The 17,433-nt window shown below is 43.0% G+C and overlaps 1 protein-coding gene across 2 annotated transcripts in view; it reads left to right on the forward strand.

The window, feature by feature from the left end:
• The first annotated feature begins 9,514 nt into the window (after window positions 1-9,514).
• spsb1 (splA/ryanodine receptor domain and SOCS box containing 1) overlaps window positions 9,515-17,433 on the forward strand; it is a 29,890-nt gene continuing 21,971 nt past the window's right edge. For both annotated transcript variants that reach the window (XR_004561254.1, XM_034172215.1), the window contains exon 1: window positions 9,515-9,692. The gene's annotated coding sequence lies outside the window, so the exon portion shown is untranslated. The remainder of the gene's footprint in view (window positions 9,693-17,433) is intronic.

Consider the following 17,433-nt stretch of genomic DNA (forward strand, 5'->3'; position numbering starts at 1 on the left):
ATTGTCCAGCCTGACAGCAGCAGGGAGGAACAACCTGTGGTATCGTTCGTTCTTGCACTGAGGGTGCCTCAGTCTTTCACTGAACGAGCTGGTCAGCTCCACTACAGATCAGTACAGAGGGTGAGAGGAGTTGTTCATGATGGATTTGAACTTAGTTAACACCCTTTTCTCAGCCACCTCCTCCAGAGACTCCAGAGGACAGCCCAGGACAGAGCTGGACTTCCTGACCAGCTTGTTCAGTCTCTTTCTCTCCCGCTCTGTGCTGCCCGGGGCCCAACAGACGACAGCATAGAGGAGAGCTGAGGCTACAACAGAGTCGTAGATGAATTTGGTGCGTTCATCTCTAACTTGGCGGCTAGACATTCTGATTATTGGTGACTTTAACATTCATATAAATAAGCCTTCTGATCCCCTCTGCAAATCATTTATGGAAATTGTGGATGCATTAGGATTTCAGCAATGCTTTCCGGATTCAACACACATTAGTGGAAATACCCTGGATTTGGTTCTTGCACATGGTATTGCTGTCACGAGTATTGACATCATGCCTCTTGCATTGGTGATCTCTGATCCCTCACTTATTAGGTTTACAGTTTCGCTGCTATGTTTAGCGGAACAACAACCTTATTTATCACTACGGTCACGCATCAACTCCTCAACTATGAATGATCTCGAAGCTAGACTGCCTGATATCTTAGCTTCATGTTTGGAAAATGCCCAATCAGTAGACAGTCTTGTGGATAGTGTAAATTCAGTGCTCAAAACTCCACTTGACATGATTGCGCCACCTTTATTAAAACCACGCCACTCCCCAAAACACAGTCACCTTGGTTCAATAATAACTTGCGTGACCTCAAGCACAAGGCTAGAGATCTAGAACAGAAATGGTATCATTCAAAATTAGAGGTATTCCACCTCGCGTGGCGTGATGCTATCTTAGACTCTGAGCATTCGCTACTGGCTAAAAAGCGGACCTACTACTCTGATTTGATCAACAAAAACAAGCATCACTAAAAGTTCTTGTTCAACACGGTGGCAACATTTATTCATGGACAACCACCTGTAAGTCACTCTCCTTTTACAGCACAAGATTTCTTGGATTATTTCAAGAAGAAAATAGAAGACATTAGGTTAAACATATCCCAGCATGCCTTAACCCAGCCACTACACCTTGCTATTGAGGGGGATGACATTACTGAGGTATTACCTCGATTTACAGAATTTAATAGTATCTCAATGGGTGTGCTGACAAAATTTGTAATGTCTACAAAAAGCACAACCTGCTTATTTGATCCTATACCAACAAAACTGTTTCAGGACCTGTGGCCCAGTCTGGGGCCAGCTGTGCTGAAAATTATTAATCTCTCATTAACCTCTGGATCTGTTCCTCAATGTGCAGTGATTAAACCATTACTTAAGAAATCTAATTTTGACCATAATGTATTGATAAACTATAGGCCGATATCAAATCTATCATTTTGCTCTAAAATTCTGGAAAAGGTGTTTTCACGGCAGCTTGTGGATCACCTTACTGAGAATAATCTCTTTTAGCCACTGCAGTCTGCTTTTAGAAAATATCATTCCACAGAGACAGCTCTCGCTAAAGTGGTGAATGATCTTCTGCTTGCAATGGATTAGGACACCACTACAGTTCTGGTGCTGTTAGACCTTAGTGCTGCGTTTGATACCTTGGCTCATCATATTCTACTCGATAGGCTGGGGAATCATTTTGGGATTACTGGGAGTGCCCTTGCATGGGTGACATCATACCTGACCAGTCGTTCTCACTGTGTTTTGTACAATAACACTACCTCTAACCTTAGGGCCCTGTCCCACTGGCGTTTAGGAGGATTTGTGGATGGAATGCGCACAAAAGTGGCCCACATCTGCCTTACAACCACAATAACCGTGTAACATTCTTTTTTGAGTCGGCTGCCATCCGAACACGTCCGTGATCATCCGCAGAGGCACACATGTCCACAGCCAGCTGCGGATGAGATCCGCATCACTGCCTGAACACATACTGAAGACATACGCAGGACATACACAACCAACGCGCCGCATATCCCCTGTCATCTGCTGAGATCCGCAACCGATGGGTTGGCGCGGCTTGGTGGAGGACCGGGACAGTGTGCAAAACAGATATGACGCGTGCCCAGCACGGCCACATCACGGTCGCAAATGGTATGTCGCGCATGCAGACTAGAGCATGACATGGGAGTGGATTTTCACTCCCGTCCCATCCCGCTCCCAGAAAAAAAATCCCATCCTGTCCTAATCCTGGACTGGAGTAAAAAAATAAATCCCATCCCATGTAAAGATGACTCCCAATCCCATCCCGCTCCCACTCAAAATCAGTCCCACTCCCATCCCACTCCCGTATGTCTCGCGCCGTGATGATCAATCAGGGACTGAATATGTAGTGACGTGGAGATGTCTGGAGTTTGACTGAAGATGTGAACATGTCCTGTATCTGGTAGCAGCCTGTGAGCAGGACTTGTCTCTTTTGTCCTTTATTTCACAATTATGACAGAGTTTTTGGAGCGAGCAGCAGTCCTACAGCAAGCAGGAGCGGAGTTTCTTTTTCTTTCTATGTTACGTGCGCGCGCAAGCGAATGGAGATTAGGCCTATTTTACTTATTAACTACACAGATGTATAATAGAACAAATGGTGACTGGTTTCTAAACACAATTATGACAGAGTTTTTTGGTGGAAGAGCGAGCTGCAGCAAGCAGCGGAGTTTCTTTTTTTTTTTTTTTTTTTTACATGTGCGCGCGTGAACGGGACAGTTGGTCCTCAAACTGGGTCCTGCAGAGGCGGAAGGACCACTGAAAGCAGCCGTCATCCAGACTCAGCTCCTGCAGCAAATAATGATACTCTCTGTATTGGGAGCTTTTCACAACAACTCGCTCCATGTGATCAAGGTCTGTCATGTTAACTTGACTGACAACCGGAGCTGGCGAGCGGAATGGAAGCTCCTCCTATTTGATGACGCACCAGGGTGAATTTTCACAGCAAAAGCAGAGCGACACACCGGGTGAAGGAGGCGCGTCCGTCGCCACGCGACCCCCGCAAATTTGTAGCGTCTGATCGCGCCCGGTGTGAACGCGGCATTAAATAGATGAAAATCATCATCTATTTTTGGCATTCCCGCTCCTTCCCGTCCCATCCCAATCACGGGATTGATCAAATTTTGACTCCCATCCCGCGGGAATCCCACAGGAATCACGTGACCCACAGGAATTCCCAAAAAATGTCATCCTCTAATGCAGACAGAGTGGGCACGGATGAAGCAAGTGCATCACGGCCGCTGTGCCCCTCATGGGGGCGCCTCCGCGGTCGCCTTCGCTTCTGTTCCCTGTTATATCCACTTTTCTTCCTCATGTATTCGCTGATCCACCCCAGGACATTTGTCATTTCCACCCACCTTTGTTGCGGACGCTCAGCTTTTGTCTCCTCATTTCATGCGCAAATCCTCCTAAACGCCAGTGGGACAGGGCCCTTAGTGACATGAAATTTGGGGTTCCACAGGGGTTCATCTTAGGCTCCCTGCTTTTCTCCCTTTATATAGCACCCCTTGGGCACATATTGCGGCATTTTGGGATTACCTTCCATTGCTATGCTGATGATACTCAGTTATACATGCCGATAACTGCTGGTAATCTCATCCACATAAAATCCTTAGAAGATTGCCTTGTATCAGTGAAAAGATGGATGTCTATCAACTTCCTACTTTTAAACTCTGATAAGACTGAAATGACGGTTCTTGGTTCAGTGAGACATCGGCATCAATTTGACCAGCTAACACTTAGCCTAGGCTCGTGTGTCATACATCATACTGACAAAGTGAGGTACCTTGGGGTAATTTTTGATCCTACATTATCCTCTGACCTCCACATTAGAGATATTTCGAGGTGCCTGCTTTCTTCCACCTGCGAAATATAATGAAGATTCGTCCCATCCTGTCTATAGCTGATGCTGAGACCCTTATTCATGCGTTTGTCTCTTCTAGATTGGACGACTGCAATGTTCTATTTTCTGGTTTACCGCGGTCCAGCATTAGGGGTCTCCAATTGGTTCACAATGCTGCTGCCAGACTTTTGACACGAAGTAGAAAGTTTGACCACATTACACCCATTTTGGCATCTCTTCACTGGCTTCCTGTCCCTGTGAGATTAGAGTTTAAGGTTCTGCTACTAACCTATACATGTAAAATTGTTCACAGACTAGCACCTCCCTACTTAGCTGACCTAATTAAACCCTACGTACTGGCCCGGGCTCTGCATATTCAGAGTGCAGGACTACTTTGTGTCCCTTGGGTGAATAAAAAGTCTGTGGATCACAGAGCTTTCTCTTATCATGCCCTTGTTCTGTGGAATGATCTCCCTGCATCAATAAAACAGTCAGATTCTATAGAGACTTTCAAGTCCAGACTTAAAATGCATTTATTTTCCATTTCGTATGGCAAGCATACTGGCATAGTATGTGACTATACTTTTTACTCTTTTAAATTCATTTTATTCAGAAACAGAGAATGCCACGGCCTCAACTTGATCTAAAATCTGGGTCTTTTAGCGAAGCTTAGGGCTAGTGGCTGCGGTCACCTTAGTATTTCTTCTGTTTTTCTTGTTGCTTAATGCTGGCTAATTATACTGTATTTGTTGTTTTTCCGATGCCTGATTCTGTTTTTTTTTTTCTCTCTGTTTGAGGTGCAGCTCCATCCAGAGTTGCGTGTGGTGTCTTATTCTGCAACCCTCCTGTCCTGTGCACAGGCAAAATTTTCTGTATCTTCATTTTGTAAATTGTGTCAGTAGCATGGCCCAAGTAGGGGGTCGCCCCTTTGAATCTGGTCTACTTGAGGTTTCTTCCTCAAATCATCAAAGAGGGAATTTGATGTATATATATATATATGTATGTGTGTGTGTGTGTGTGTGTGTGTGTGTGTAAATCACTAATACAGGAGATGACATTATGTTAGGCATAAACAGAAAATGTGTTTTACTTGGTTTCCTTGGCAGCCTTGGCTTCTGCGATCATATTGGCCCACCCATCACTGGATGCCCCTATATCCATCACCACAGATGCATTGGACATCGGAATAGTGGGTAAGTGGGGCACGGCAGTCGCTTACTTTCGTCCATCGGCAGTTACACCCCAACAAGTGCAAATACAGCATGTTCGACAGGGAGCTGCTAGCCCTGCTGTCTGACACTTCAACATGCTTTTGGAGGGCCGACGGTTTACAGCTTTCATCAACACCAAACTGCTGACCTTTGCCATGGCCAAAGTATTTGAACCCTGGTCCACCCGCCAGCAACGGCAGCTCACTTACATGTCAGAGTTCACTACAGACGCACATCTGTTTTCCCAGCAGGTCCCCTGCTGGCAGGTCCCCTGCCCTGCCGGCGATATTCTGTTGATTGTTCCCAAAGATGTCTCGATAATGTGTATGCAGACTCTGATCACTCACTGCATTGTGCCAAGCGCAGACAACCATCTGCCCCTGTTGTTTATGTAATCTTCTTACCTGCGGGGGAAGAAGCCGGGCCCATCCTCTTTATAAGTCTGTGCATGAAAGGATTTCAGTATGTGCTTTTGTGTAAATAAAGTGACATGCCATGTGTTGTTAAAATGTAGAAATCATCTCTCTTCCTTTTGTCTGACTCAGTTTCTACAAACGCTTCTTTCCATGTCCTTGTGAAATTATCACACAATGGAGGCGTTTGATTGAACGTGTACAAATTGTACATAAAACAATATGATCCTAATTATTGGAATTAATAATATATATATATATATATACATACTTTGCACTGGAATACCAATTAAACAACTGCCAATTATAAACAAACCAATGCTCATACAGCCGAGGATATCTTAGCATTACGTTATATTTCAAACAATACGGCCATGGGCACACAGATGAGCACAATTGTTTGTTAATTTTGCTTTTCCTTTTCTGTTTTTTCTTTTAAATGAATGAAATAAATCCTCAATAAAAAAAAAAAAATTGGGTTTGCAGTTTAAAAACATGGCCGGTGTGGCAAACCGAATGGTCCCCCTAACAATTGGTCCCCTCTGCCTTCACTGTGCATGCGCCATTTCGGAGTGTCAGCAGTATTTCATTGATTATCACCTTGTTTCTGCTTAAAACTAGAGGTGGGCAGATCGATCCTAATATCAATAATATCGATACCAACGCTGGTATTGATATTGAACGATCCTTGTGTAAAAAGATCAATACTCAAGCTTTTTTTTTCTCTCCCGTATGCACTGACTGCTGCGCACACAGATTCATCAAAGTCTACTCTCTGTCTCTAAGAGCAGTGCTGCGCTGTCACACAACACTGAGCAGTGCACCCTCCCCCCTCTGGTCTTTTCTTGTTGCGCCATCACGTGGCTCAACGGCGCCAGCCAACAGCCATGCAGGTAGGCTCAGCCTGGCCCGCCCACTCAGCGCTCTCTTCAAATCAACACGTTACACTGTGAACATGATACTATACTTAAATAAAAACCTCTAATCCTTTGTTCTCAACAGGGGGACAGGGCCCACAGCTAGGGCCCTTAAAGTATTCTTTCTTTATTTATACTTTATTTAATTTTCACTTATTGTTTTTATTTTGTTTAAAGCCAGAAGTGCACTGAAGGGAGGAAATTCCTTATTCTTTGTATTATTTTCTTGTATTGTTCGTGTTGTGTGGGCCGCCAGAAGAGGAGGTACTGCTGGCCCACCACCAGAGGGCGCCCTGTCTGGAGTGCGGGCTCCAGGCACCAGAGGGCGCAGCCGCCTCACAGGAGCAGCCAGGGTGACAGCTGTCACGCATCACCTGCAACAGCTGTTACCAATCATCCGATCAGCAGGGGTACATCAGCAGGACGACGTCTCTACCTCTTTGCCAAGATATCGTTCTACCTGGAAGGTAACGTACTCAGCTGACTGTGTGACAGTAATCGTTTGTGACTTTTGTGAGTTGTTTAGCTGACTCCTTTTCCAACGAGAGGTGGAGGTAGTTTTCCTGCCGTGCGGATTGCTGGGTGCAAACGCGCCCACATTTAATTGTTTTTTGTTGCTCGCCAGCAGTACCAGGTCCGACACGCGGAGGCAGTGGCCACCTGGGAGTTCGGGACTTGGCGGCTCCAGTATTCCCGGGGTCTGGTGGCGGAGGAAATCGTGTGGTTCCGGTTCTGCTTTGGACAGACGTCTCCTATCTTCGAGCCTGCCCACACGACACCTTTTGTGATTTGGCTTTTTGTCTATTGTTGTCTGTTGTATTTGTTGTGCACATTCACAACAGTAAAGTGTTGTTATTTGACCTACTCCATTGTCCGTTCATTTGCGCCCCCTGTTGTGGGTCCGTGTTCCTACACTTTCCCAACAGTTCGACTTGGGAAAAAAAGAACAAGTTTGAAACTGTTTACAATATTTGTTGTGGTGTGTTAGTTTTTCTCTATTGTGGTTTGTCAGCTCTCTAACCTCAGAAGATTGTTTTCATTTGCTTTAAGTTCTACTTGTATTTTTTTACACACTTTATTTAAGAAAATGTAGAGAAGTGCACTGAAGGGAAGAAATTCCTTATTCTTTGTATTATTTTACTGTATTGTTTGATGTGTAAAACAGAATAAGTTTGAAACTGTTTACAGTATTTGTTGTGGTGTGTTAATTTTTTTGTATTGTGGTTTGTCAGCCCTCTACCTCAGGAGATTTTGTTTTAAGTTGTGTTGAGTGATATTTTTTTCAACATAAATGTTGATTGCGATAATAAAGTATTTTGTTGTCACATACAATGTTTGGCGAAATTATATCCTAGGTCTTTTGGATCTATGAAGCTTAAATATGAACAAGTATTGGTATCGGTATCAATATCAGCGATACTGGGCCTGTATTTACTTGGCATCGGATCAATACCAAAATTCCCGGTATCGCCCTCCTCTACTTAAAACTGCGCTCCAGTCATCATCTGTCTCAGCGACAGATAACTGAATCTTTTGTACAACAATCATTTCCACATACATTCAGCATTATTTCATAACAAAAAACAGAGGAAGCGATTGACCAGCTGCTCCCGCTGCGTTCACTGTGCCTCCGTCAGTTCAAAGCGTCACAGATTATTGGCTTGTTTCTGCTTAAAACTGTCTTGTTTCTGCTTAAAACTGACTTTAGAATGATTTAGGAGGTTTTACTTTGTCATCTGATGGTTAATCCCATTATATCTTTTGATTGCTTTGGTTGAAGCGAGTCTGTCTCAGATGAGCTCCTGAGCTCCGAAATGACGCATGCACAGTGGAGGCAGGGAGGACAAATTTTTAGGGGGGGACCAGTCGGTATGCAATACGGGCATGAAAACGACAACTGCATCTGTTGTGCACTACCAATGACTGCACTGTGCACGCTGTGGAATTCATGGCTCATAACTTGTGTGGTGCAGTTCAAAGATCAGCTATCAGGATCAAAGATGAGGAGTCAGGATATATATATATATATATATATATATATATATATATATATATATATATATATATACTCCACTCAGATTGCAATAGCCAATCACAGATTAGCCTTTCTGGCCATCATTTACCTGTATTTTGGCATGCTTGGCGCAAGAACGTTATGTTGGATCCAAAGGGATCCAAAAAGGCTAGGACCAAACGTTATATTGGATCGGTTCCCACTGACCAATAGCGTTAGAGCTTACTGCCAACAGCTAGCCAATCAGAGCATGGCATACAATTATTCATGAGATGACATCACTAATGACATAGCGGAGGTCAGGAACTTGCTGACAGATACTGGTTAAAAAAAATGGCAACAAACATGTCAACAACAGCAGAAAATCATCTGCCAGTGAGGTTTGCTGAGTTCACAGAGGAGGAACTGGTGGAAATATATATATACGTATATATATATAAATATATATACGTATATATATATATATATATATATATATATATATATATATATATATATATATATATATATGTGTGTGTGTGTGTGTGTGTGTGGGTGTGGTGTGTCCTGGTAGACAGGAGGATATGGATATCAAAGAGCCCTCTCAGGATCAGAAATTATATATATATATATATATATATATATATATATATATATATATGTGTGTGTGTGTGTGTGTGTGTGTGTGTGTGTGTGTGTGTGTGTGTGTGTGTGTGTGTGTGTGTAAACAGAATACTGCTGAGTCATCTTGCTCCAGTGCTCTAAAATGCTCCACCGTTGGATATCTTGCTCAACAAGAATATGGTCAATTTTTGTATGCACATTTTTCTTTCTTTCTTTTTTATGGTGGTGGGGTCTTTTCCACCTTTATATGAGAGACAGTGAAGTGACAACAAAAATGAGACACGCAATCTGTGTTCAGTTGGAACCGGGAGGTGTGCACCTTGAGTAAAAAAAAAAAGACACAAACAAAAAGGGAACGAAAGCCACCCCCAACGTGAAACGGGCTTCGCTGTGGGTGCAGCCCGTTAGGGGGCGGGGTTAATCCAGTATAGCAGCTGGGAGCGTTTTATCACGTGACCCGAGAGATGTTCGACAGCAGCCATCATTTCACCTTATTCATGTCCACATCGAAATTTTATTGACTAATACGACAGCGAAACAGAAAACTACGATGGAGTAGGTGAATGAGCTTCGCTGTGACTCATCCACGCTGCCTTTTTTCTGCCGAACAACTTAAAAAAGGTGTGTTTGATATTTGCTTTCCACAGCCTTCTTCCTGTTTTCTGTTGGCACCCGAAGCGTTTGTTTCGGTTTCTGTGTTCCTCTTTACACTACGTTCACTTTACTTTGTAGCAAAAGCAAGGCCTGGAAAGATTTGGCCTTCAGCTTCTTCCTTTATAAAGAAAGGGATAGGCTGTTTATGGTAATACGGGTTTTGTGTGACGAACGCTTCGGTCGCGCTTCAGTTCATCAAAAAGAAACTGTCTTCGTTTTGCCCCTCGAGTCTCGCGCTCTTGTTGTGAGGTCGCGCGTGTAGCAAACGCAGTGTTGCGTTAAATTCTGAGACCCGTCAAATTCTCTGGCCTGACCCTCGTTGCACTCTGCTCTAGCAGAATGCTAGTAATAAAAACACATTGTGTGGATAATTAAACCGTTTTATTCAAAATGAGTATGAACACTTAATTTCACTCATTGTCTCCCCTTTAGAAAATCAAAAATAATTACTGTGGAGTTTGTACGACGATCAAAGGATGGAAAAAATTGGACTTGCTAACCACAGTGCATTGCACACAAGTGTTTTCACCAGTGTCAGAATTATAGGCATGACCAGCCGTTTTGGCCATCTTGGTGGCATTGGCAAGTAAACAGTAGACGGTAGAAGCACATGTTCTACTCTCTCCGATGACAGAAGTTCACAAAAACATTGTAAAATTTCGTGATTCAACCATGAGATACAGAGATGGACTCAGCAGTGAAGCAGGATTGCACTGCGACATGGCCGTGAAATAGAGCAGTGCAGTCTCGTTTGAACCCCTGTGTGATTCCGGGATTTGACCATTTCCGGGGACAGCCTGTTGTTGCGCAACATAAACACAGCATTACTTCACACGGAAAAATGGTGTCCTGTTTTGCTTTCGGCTGCAATCACCAAAACAGTCTTGAAAAGTGGAGTTTTTTTCGGTTCCCAGTGGTAAAGGGAAGACAAGGCAAATGGGAGAGGTCGTATTGGGAAATTTTAGATATTTGCTTGCCGAGGTGTGCATGTTGTTGGCTTGGTAACAAAGCTGTCCATTGCAGAACATTTTTAACACTGTAACCTAGTATTATAAAACATTAGCATTATCACATTTCTTAGTCAAATATGACATCACTGTGGTAATGTTACAGCAAACACATAACGTGCTGAAGCTAATGAAATCATCAACGTTAATGTTAACATTTACAGCTATCAATATAAGTAACTAACTCACTACAGGCGTTAATGTTAGGCGCTAACTAGCCAGTTACCTTACTGAGACAGGGCTGTACAGTGCGAGCGTTTTGCTCGCATATTGCGCCTAAAATTTGATTGTGCGAGGAAAAAAAAAATAAAACGGGCGCATGTGTGCGAGAATGTATTTCAGCCCTTTATTCGCATTTTGCTCCTAAAGTAAATACAGTGGTCCCTCGCTATAACGCGGTTCACCTTTCGCGGCCTCGCTGTTTCGCAAATTTTTTTTAGTCCAATTTTGCATGCTGTTTTTTTTTTTTTACTGTGCATTGTGTTCCGTGGCCTCATCAAGCAGCCGGTCACGACACCGCGAAGGGAGAGCATGCACATTGTGTTTTGCATGTCTGTTTATAAGAATCTTCTCGCCCAGAAGAAAAAAGAGCGCCAACAACTACCCATAACTGTGTTCTACACTCGGAAAAAGACACCTGCAGCGAGGTGCGAGTCAGTGGAAAAAGACGTGACAGCGCAGCGGCGCCAGGATGAAGAGGCGCGATCAGAGGAACTGTGAAATACTGGTCAGTCACTATTAATAATTTCTTATGTGTCCAACCTCGTACGTTGATCGTTAAAATTAAATTCGTTAGTTCTAAAAGCCATCATAATTATTTATAGGAAAACGTTCTATTTTTATTTCTCAAACAAATGTTTGGGCCTGAAAACAGATTGGTCTTATTTTTCTACTCAGGTTTGAACTTTGAGAGTGTTTACACACGAGAGAAAAGTGAGAAAATGTTCATGCCTGATTGAGAAAAGTGTATAAAGTGTGTAGTGAGGGGTTTTACAGCTTTAAAACATCTATAATAATTGTAAAAAAATAACGCTGGCCACTTCGCGGATTTCGCCTATCGCAGGCTATTTTTAGAACGTAACTCCCGCGATAAATGAGGGACCACTGTATATCCTATAGGGAAAATCATTCCCACATCTGTACAAATCGACAAGAGTCTACAACTTATTTCCTTTTTTATCCTTCCCTTGTAAAATGTGACCGAGCAGGGAAATGTAGACCTCTTGTGATGACGCGGTGACGTCTCAACGCACAAGCTGCACTGATTCGCTACGGTCTGAGTCTTGGCTTGCGACTAGCTCGTGCAGTCAGATAAGCGAGCACTAGCATAGCAGCTACATTTACAACGAAAGGTGTGTGAGGAGACTAGAAAATGATTTTGTCGTACTTTCAAAGGAAACCCAAGGAACCAGGGGAGGGAACCTGGGGAGATGAGGAAAATGGTGAGGAGGATCAGGAGGAGATGGCAACAGGCAGTGAAACTGGCAGTAGGTCTAGAACTACTAGCAAAGTTCATAAATTCAGATCAGACTGGGTTAAGATCTTTCCGTGGCAAGTGCATGAGGATAGCATGATGTTTTGCAAATACTGCAGAGGAATACTGCTGTGGACTGTTGGTTGAATGTAGCTAAGCGTAGCAGGCGACCTGAGTATAAAAAGTGGGACCGGGATGTTGTGTGTGTGTGAGGGTTTAAAATACAAGAAATACACAGCAAAAAGTAATGAAATGGACAAATGCAATGATGTAAATAACGATAGAAAAGGAAGTAAAAAACTAATAAACACAACAATAGAATCATATAAAATGTGCATGTGTGTGTGGAAAAGGTACTCTCTGTACAGTATGTGTCTTTGCGTTAATAATAAAATTGTATCAAGAAATTTCACAGTGCTCCTAAATTTTTATCTGTGCTCCTAAATTTTTTCATTTAGGAGCACCTGTGCTCCTAGTGAAAAAGCTAAGCGTACAGCCCTGTGAGACAACTGTCCCTCTTCATCACAATCAGCCTCAGGGTGTTTCCTTCTCAGATGCTCCTGCATCGCCATTGTACTGCCATGGAAGGCAAGTTCTGCCTTGCAGATTTTGCATTGCACATTTTTCTCTTTAATTTGGTCAAAATGCTCTCAAACTTTTGAGCTCCGTTGCTTGCTTGGCACGATATTTTTGGGTCATAATGTTTCTGGTGACATCATGGCTGACCTGGATTACCACTACTGCGCATGTGCATCAAGGACAGAAAGGTATTGGAAGGTACAGTGGCAGCTTTGAGAGAGAAACAAAACTTAAAAAATAAAGATGACGCAGATTATTAAATTAGTTAGGGGAGGTGATGGTCTAGTGGTTAAAGCGTTGGGCTTGAGAACAGAGGATCCTGAGTTCAAATCTCTGCCTGACCGGAAAATCACTAAGGGCCCTTGATCAAGGTCCTTAATTCCCTAGTTGCTCCTGGTGTGTATTGAGTACCTTGTATGGCAGCACCCTCACATCGGTGACACTTTGAATGTCTGATGCAGATGGAAAAGCGCTATATAAATGCAGTCCAATTACCATTTAGTTGCCGACGTTTTTGATAGTCAACATAATTGTGACTATTTGACTAATCGTGCAGCTAGTCGACTAATCAGCAGCCCTATATTATAGTAAAAATTACGCTTTTTAATACGAACGGGCTTACTATTTCCTGGTATCAGTGTTATCAGCACATCCACAGCACACAGATTCTTTGTATTTCTCCCGCGTTAATGTTTCTTGCTGCTCTGCAACACATGATAGATAAAATACATGTTAAATACTTAACATACCAAAGTTACCTTTCTTTAATATACTCAACAAAAATATAAACGCAACACTTTTGGTTTTGCTCCCATTTTGTATGAGATGAACTCAAAGATCTAAAACTTTTTCCACATACACAATATCACCATTTCCCTCAAATATTGTTCACAAACCAGTCTAAATCTGTGATAGTGAGCACTTCTCCTTTGCTGAGATAATCCATCCCACCTCACAGGTGTGCCATATCAAGATGCTGATTAGACACCATGATTAGTGCACAGGTGTGCCTTAGACTGCCCACAATAAAAGGCCACTCTGAAAGGTGCAGTTTTGTTTTATTGGGGGGGGGTACCAGTCAATATTTGGTGTGACCACCATTTGCCTCATGCAGTGCATCACATCTCCTTCACATCATCCGTGAAGAGAACACCTCTCCAACGTGCCAAATGCCAGCAAATGTGAGCATTTGCCCACTCAAGTCGGTTACGACGACGAATTGGAGCCAGGTCGAGACCCCGATGAGGACGACAAGCATGCAGATGAGCTTCCCTGAGATGGTTTCTGACAGTTTGTGCAGAAATTCTTTGGTTATGCAAACCGATTGTTTCAGCAGCTGTCCGAGTGGCTGGTCTCAGTCGATCTTGGAGATGAACATGCTGGATGTGGAGGTCCTGGGCTGGTGTGGTTACATGTGGTCTGCGGTTGTGAGGCTGGTTGGATGTACTGCCAAATTCTCTGAAACGCCTTTGGAGACGGCTTATGGTAGAGAAATGAACATTCAATACACGAGCAACAGCTCTGGTTGGCATTCCTGCTGTCAGCATGCCAATTGCACGTTCCCTCAAATCTTGCGACATCTGTGGCATTGTGCTGTGTGATAAAACTGCACCTTTCAGAGTGGCCTTTTATTGTGGGCAGTCTAAGGCACACCTGTGCACTAATCATGGTGTCTAATCAGCATCTTGATATGGCACACCTGTGAGGTGGGATGGATTATCTCAGCAAAGGAGAAGTGCTCACTATCACAGATTTAGACTGGTTTGTGAACAATATTTGAGGGAAATGGTGATATTGTGTATGTGGAAAAAGTTTTAGATCTTTGAGTTCATCTCATACAAAATGGGAGCAAAACCAAAAGTGTTGCGTTTATATTTTTGTTGAGTGTAACTGTAATTGTTAAAGCTCAAATGTGGGAATTTGTGGTTTTACTGACGTTCACGCTCTGTTCGGCTTTAACGATTAAGTAACAGCCTCACAGCTCGGCAGCTTTAAAAATGTTCAGATTTTAATGTTCAATGGACAAATTTTAAAAATGAAATGGTCTTGGATCCAGTAAGATAATTATTAAAGTGGTCATACTTTGCAAAATCATATTTTACATTCTGGCAGAGTTTTTACACAAGCTTTGCCCTGATTCCTTAACACCTTCAGCAGTCTATAGTAATGCAGGTCAGTTCTCTGAGTGAATGTGGCAGCCAACAATGCGACAGTAATTCACCATGACAGCATTTGAAGCTGTCATGGTGCCCCTTTCACCCCAGGGCTGCTTCGAGTTGCTTCCTGTGGCATCATGATGACGCAGGAATATCTGCGTCAGGTGCGCACAGCAGGCAGCAGAGAGGAGGTGAGAATGCAGCCTGCAGGTCCTCTGCACAGAGGAATCAAAGTGTACAGTTTGGCTGCAGCCAGACTGTGCACTCTGACTTCTCTTCTAGTTTATTTGTTCTTGTGCTGAGCTGCAGGTCTGCGCTCTGAGTTCTGTTATAGTTTATCTTTCCTCCTTTGACCGCGAGATGCGCGCACGCGAACAAACCGTCCGTGAGTAAATGTGGAGATGTCCTGTCTCTGGTAATCAGTCTGTGAGCAGGACTTATGTCCTTTTTTTAGCACAGTGATAAGAGAGTTTGAGGGGAAAACAAGGTACTAACTGCCTGCAGCCAGACAATTTTTTTGCTTTCTTTCTTTTAATTGTTCACATGTGTGCGCATGAACGAATCGTCCGTGAGTGGACGGGAGATGTCTGGACTTTTTACTGGATGTGGACATGTCCTGTCTGGCAACCAGTCTGTGAGCAGGACTTATGGATTTTATTTGAACACTTTTGTGAGAGAAGAGCGAGCAGCTGCATTCTGCAGTTTTTTTTCTGTGCTCTTTTTTTGAGCGTGTAGTTTTCACTGCATTGTGTACACGGTATAAAAACAGTCCTGTGTGATTTACACTTTAGGAACAATGGAACACAGCAGGAATCATAAATTGGCGTCGGGTAACGTTGTCTTGTGAGGGTGTGGCTTCCAGTCACGTTGAGTACCGTCCTGTTGCTCTGACTTGCGCTAAAACCACTTAATTTCTGCATCGAGTAGAGGACGCAAAAAAAAAAATTAAACATGTTTAATTTTTGGCGTCTGCTTTGCTTTGTCCTCTGCGTCCCTCGCGCTGTTGTAGCGTCAAGCTGCATCGTCTCAGCACTAGGCCGCTTCCACGTGGCGTCATCATGAAGACACACTACGCAACTGGAAGCAGCCCTGGTGTGAAAGGGGCTTAAGAATAGATGCCAGTAAACAAAAGGGATAGCGAAGTATCGCCAAGATGGCTGTCTTCCGGGTTCATGACATTACGTGAAAACACTCTGTAGCAACCAGCATAAAGGAGAAAAATTAAACGTTGCCAGTACATTTTCTAATGGCACTGTCTCACCCTGATGATTTAGCCTGCGTATGCCAACATATGAAAAATACAATGGATACGCTGGTGTACATCTAATAAGTTATAGGTATGTTTTGTATGAATTAAGTTATGCGATTGTTGACACACGTTTCTTGTAAGTTACTCATAAGTCAAAATATGTCCATTGATACAGTCAATTTATTGGCTCAACAACTGAAAGCTGCAGTCCTCATGCGAACAGTGAGTGTTTCAAATATTAAAACCATTCACACACTGAGCAAATATAAAGTGTTAATCTTACCTGTTCATTTAAGTCGGACTCATCACAGCTTGACGAAAGCATCCACAGAAAGCCTCCTGATTTTTGAAAATGATGTCTGAAAATACTTTAGTTCCTTGTCGTGGCTGAAAAAACATAGTGTATTAAAAGAAGTCTGCTCCCGTTGCATTTCTCATCCTGAACCAGAGAACACCGGCACTTCATGCCACAACAAGAAAATGTACTTATTTTAAAAATTGAAAGTGTTTACCACAGGCATCAGTCAATTCTTCATCATTGTGCACGTGATGAAAATAAATTCCATGATTCACCAAGACAAAAATAAAAAATGTTAAATTACTCAGTTTGGTCTCTGTGTGAAGGGGCATGGCTGCGTGACAACGTACGTGCACTCGATGATGAGCTTGTCAACATCTACATGCTCGGTCTGCCAAACGAAAGGGTTCTACTGGCAGTGGAAATGCAAGCAATGCCGGACTTAACTGTTCGGACCCGTAGCATACCGATCCAGATCGCTCTGTGGAAACAGGGCTGTCGGCATACAGTGCATCCAGATAGTATTACCAGCCCTTCACTTTTTCCACATTTTATGTTACAGCCTTATTCCAAAATGGAGTAAATAATTTTTTTTTTCTCTCTCTCAAAATTCTACTTGCAATACCCCATAATGATGACATGAAAGTGTTTTTTTTTTTGTAAATTTATTAAAAATAAAAAGAAATCACATGTACATACGTATTCACACCCTTTGCTCAGTACTTTGTTGAAGCATCTTTGGCAGCAAGTCTTCTTGAATATGATGCCACAAGCTTGGTGCACCTATATTTGGTCAGTTTTGCTCAATCCTCTTTGCAGCACCTCTCGAGCTCCATCAGGTTGGATGGGGAGCGTCGGTGCACAACCATTTTCAGATCTCTCCAGAGATGTTCAATCAGATTCAGGTCTGGCCTCTGGCTTGGCCACTCCTTTGATATCTTGGCT

Source organism: Thalassophryne amazonica, chromosome 6 (assembly GCF_902500255.1).
Source record: "Thalassophryne amazonica chromosome 6, fThaAma1.1, whole genome shotgun sequence".
Lineage (NCBI taxonomy): Eukaryota > Metazoa > Chordata > Actinopteri > Batrachoidiformes > Batrachoididae > Thalassophryne > Thalassophryne amazonica.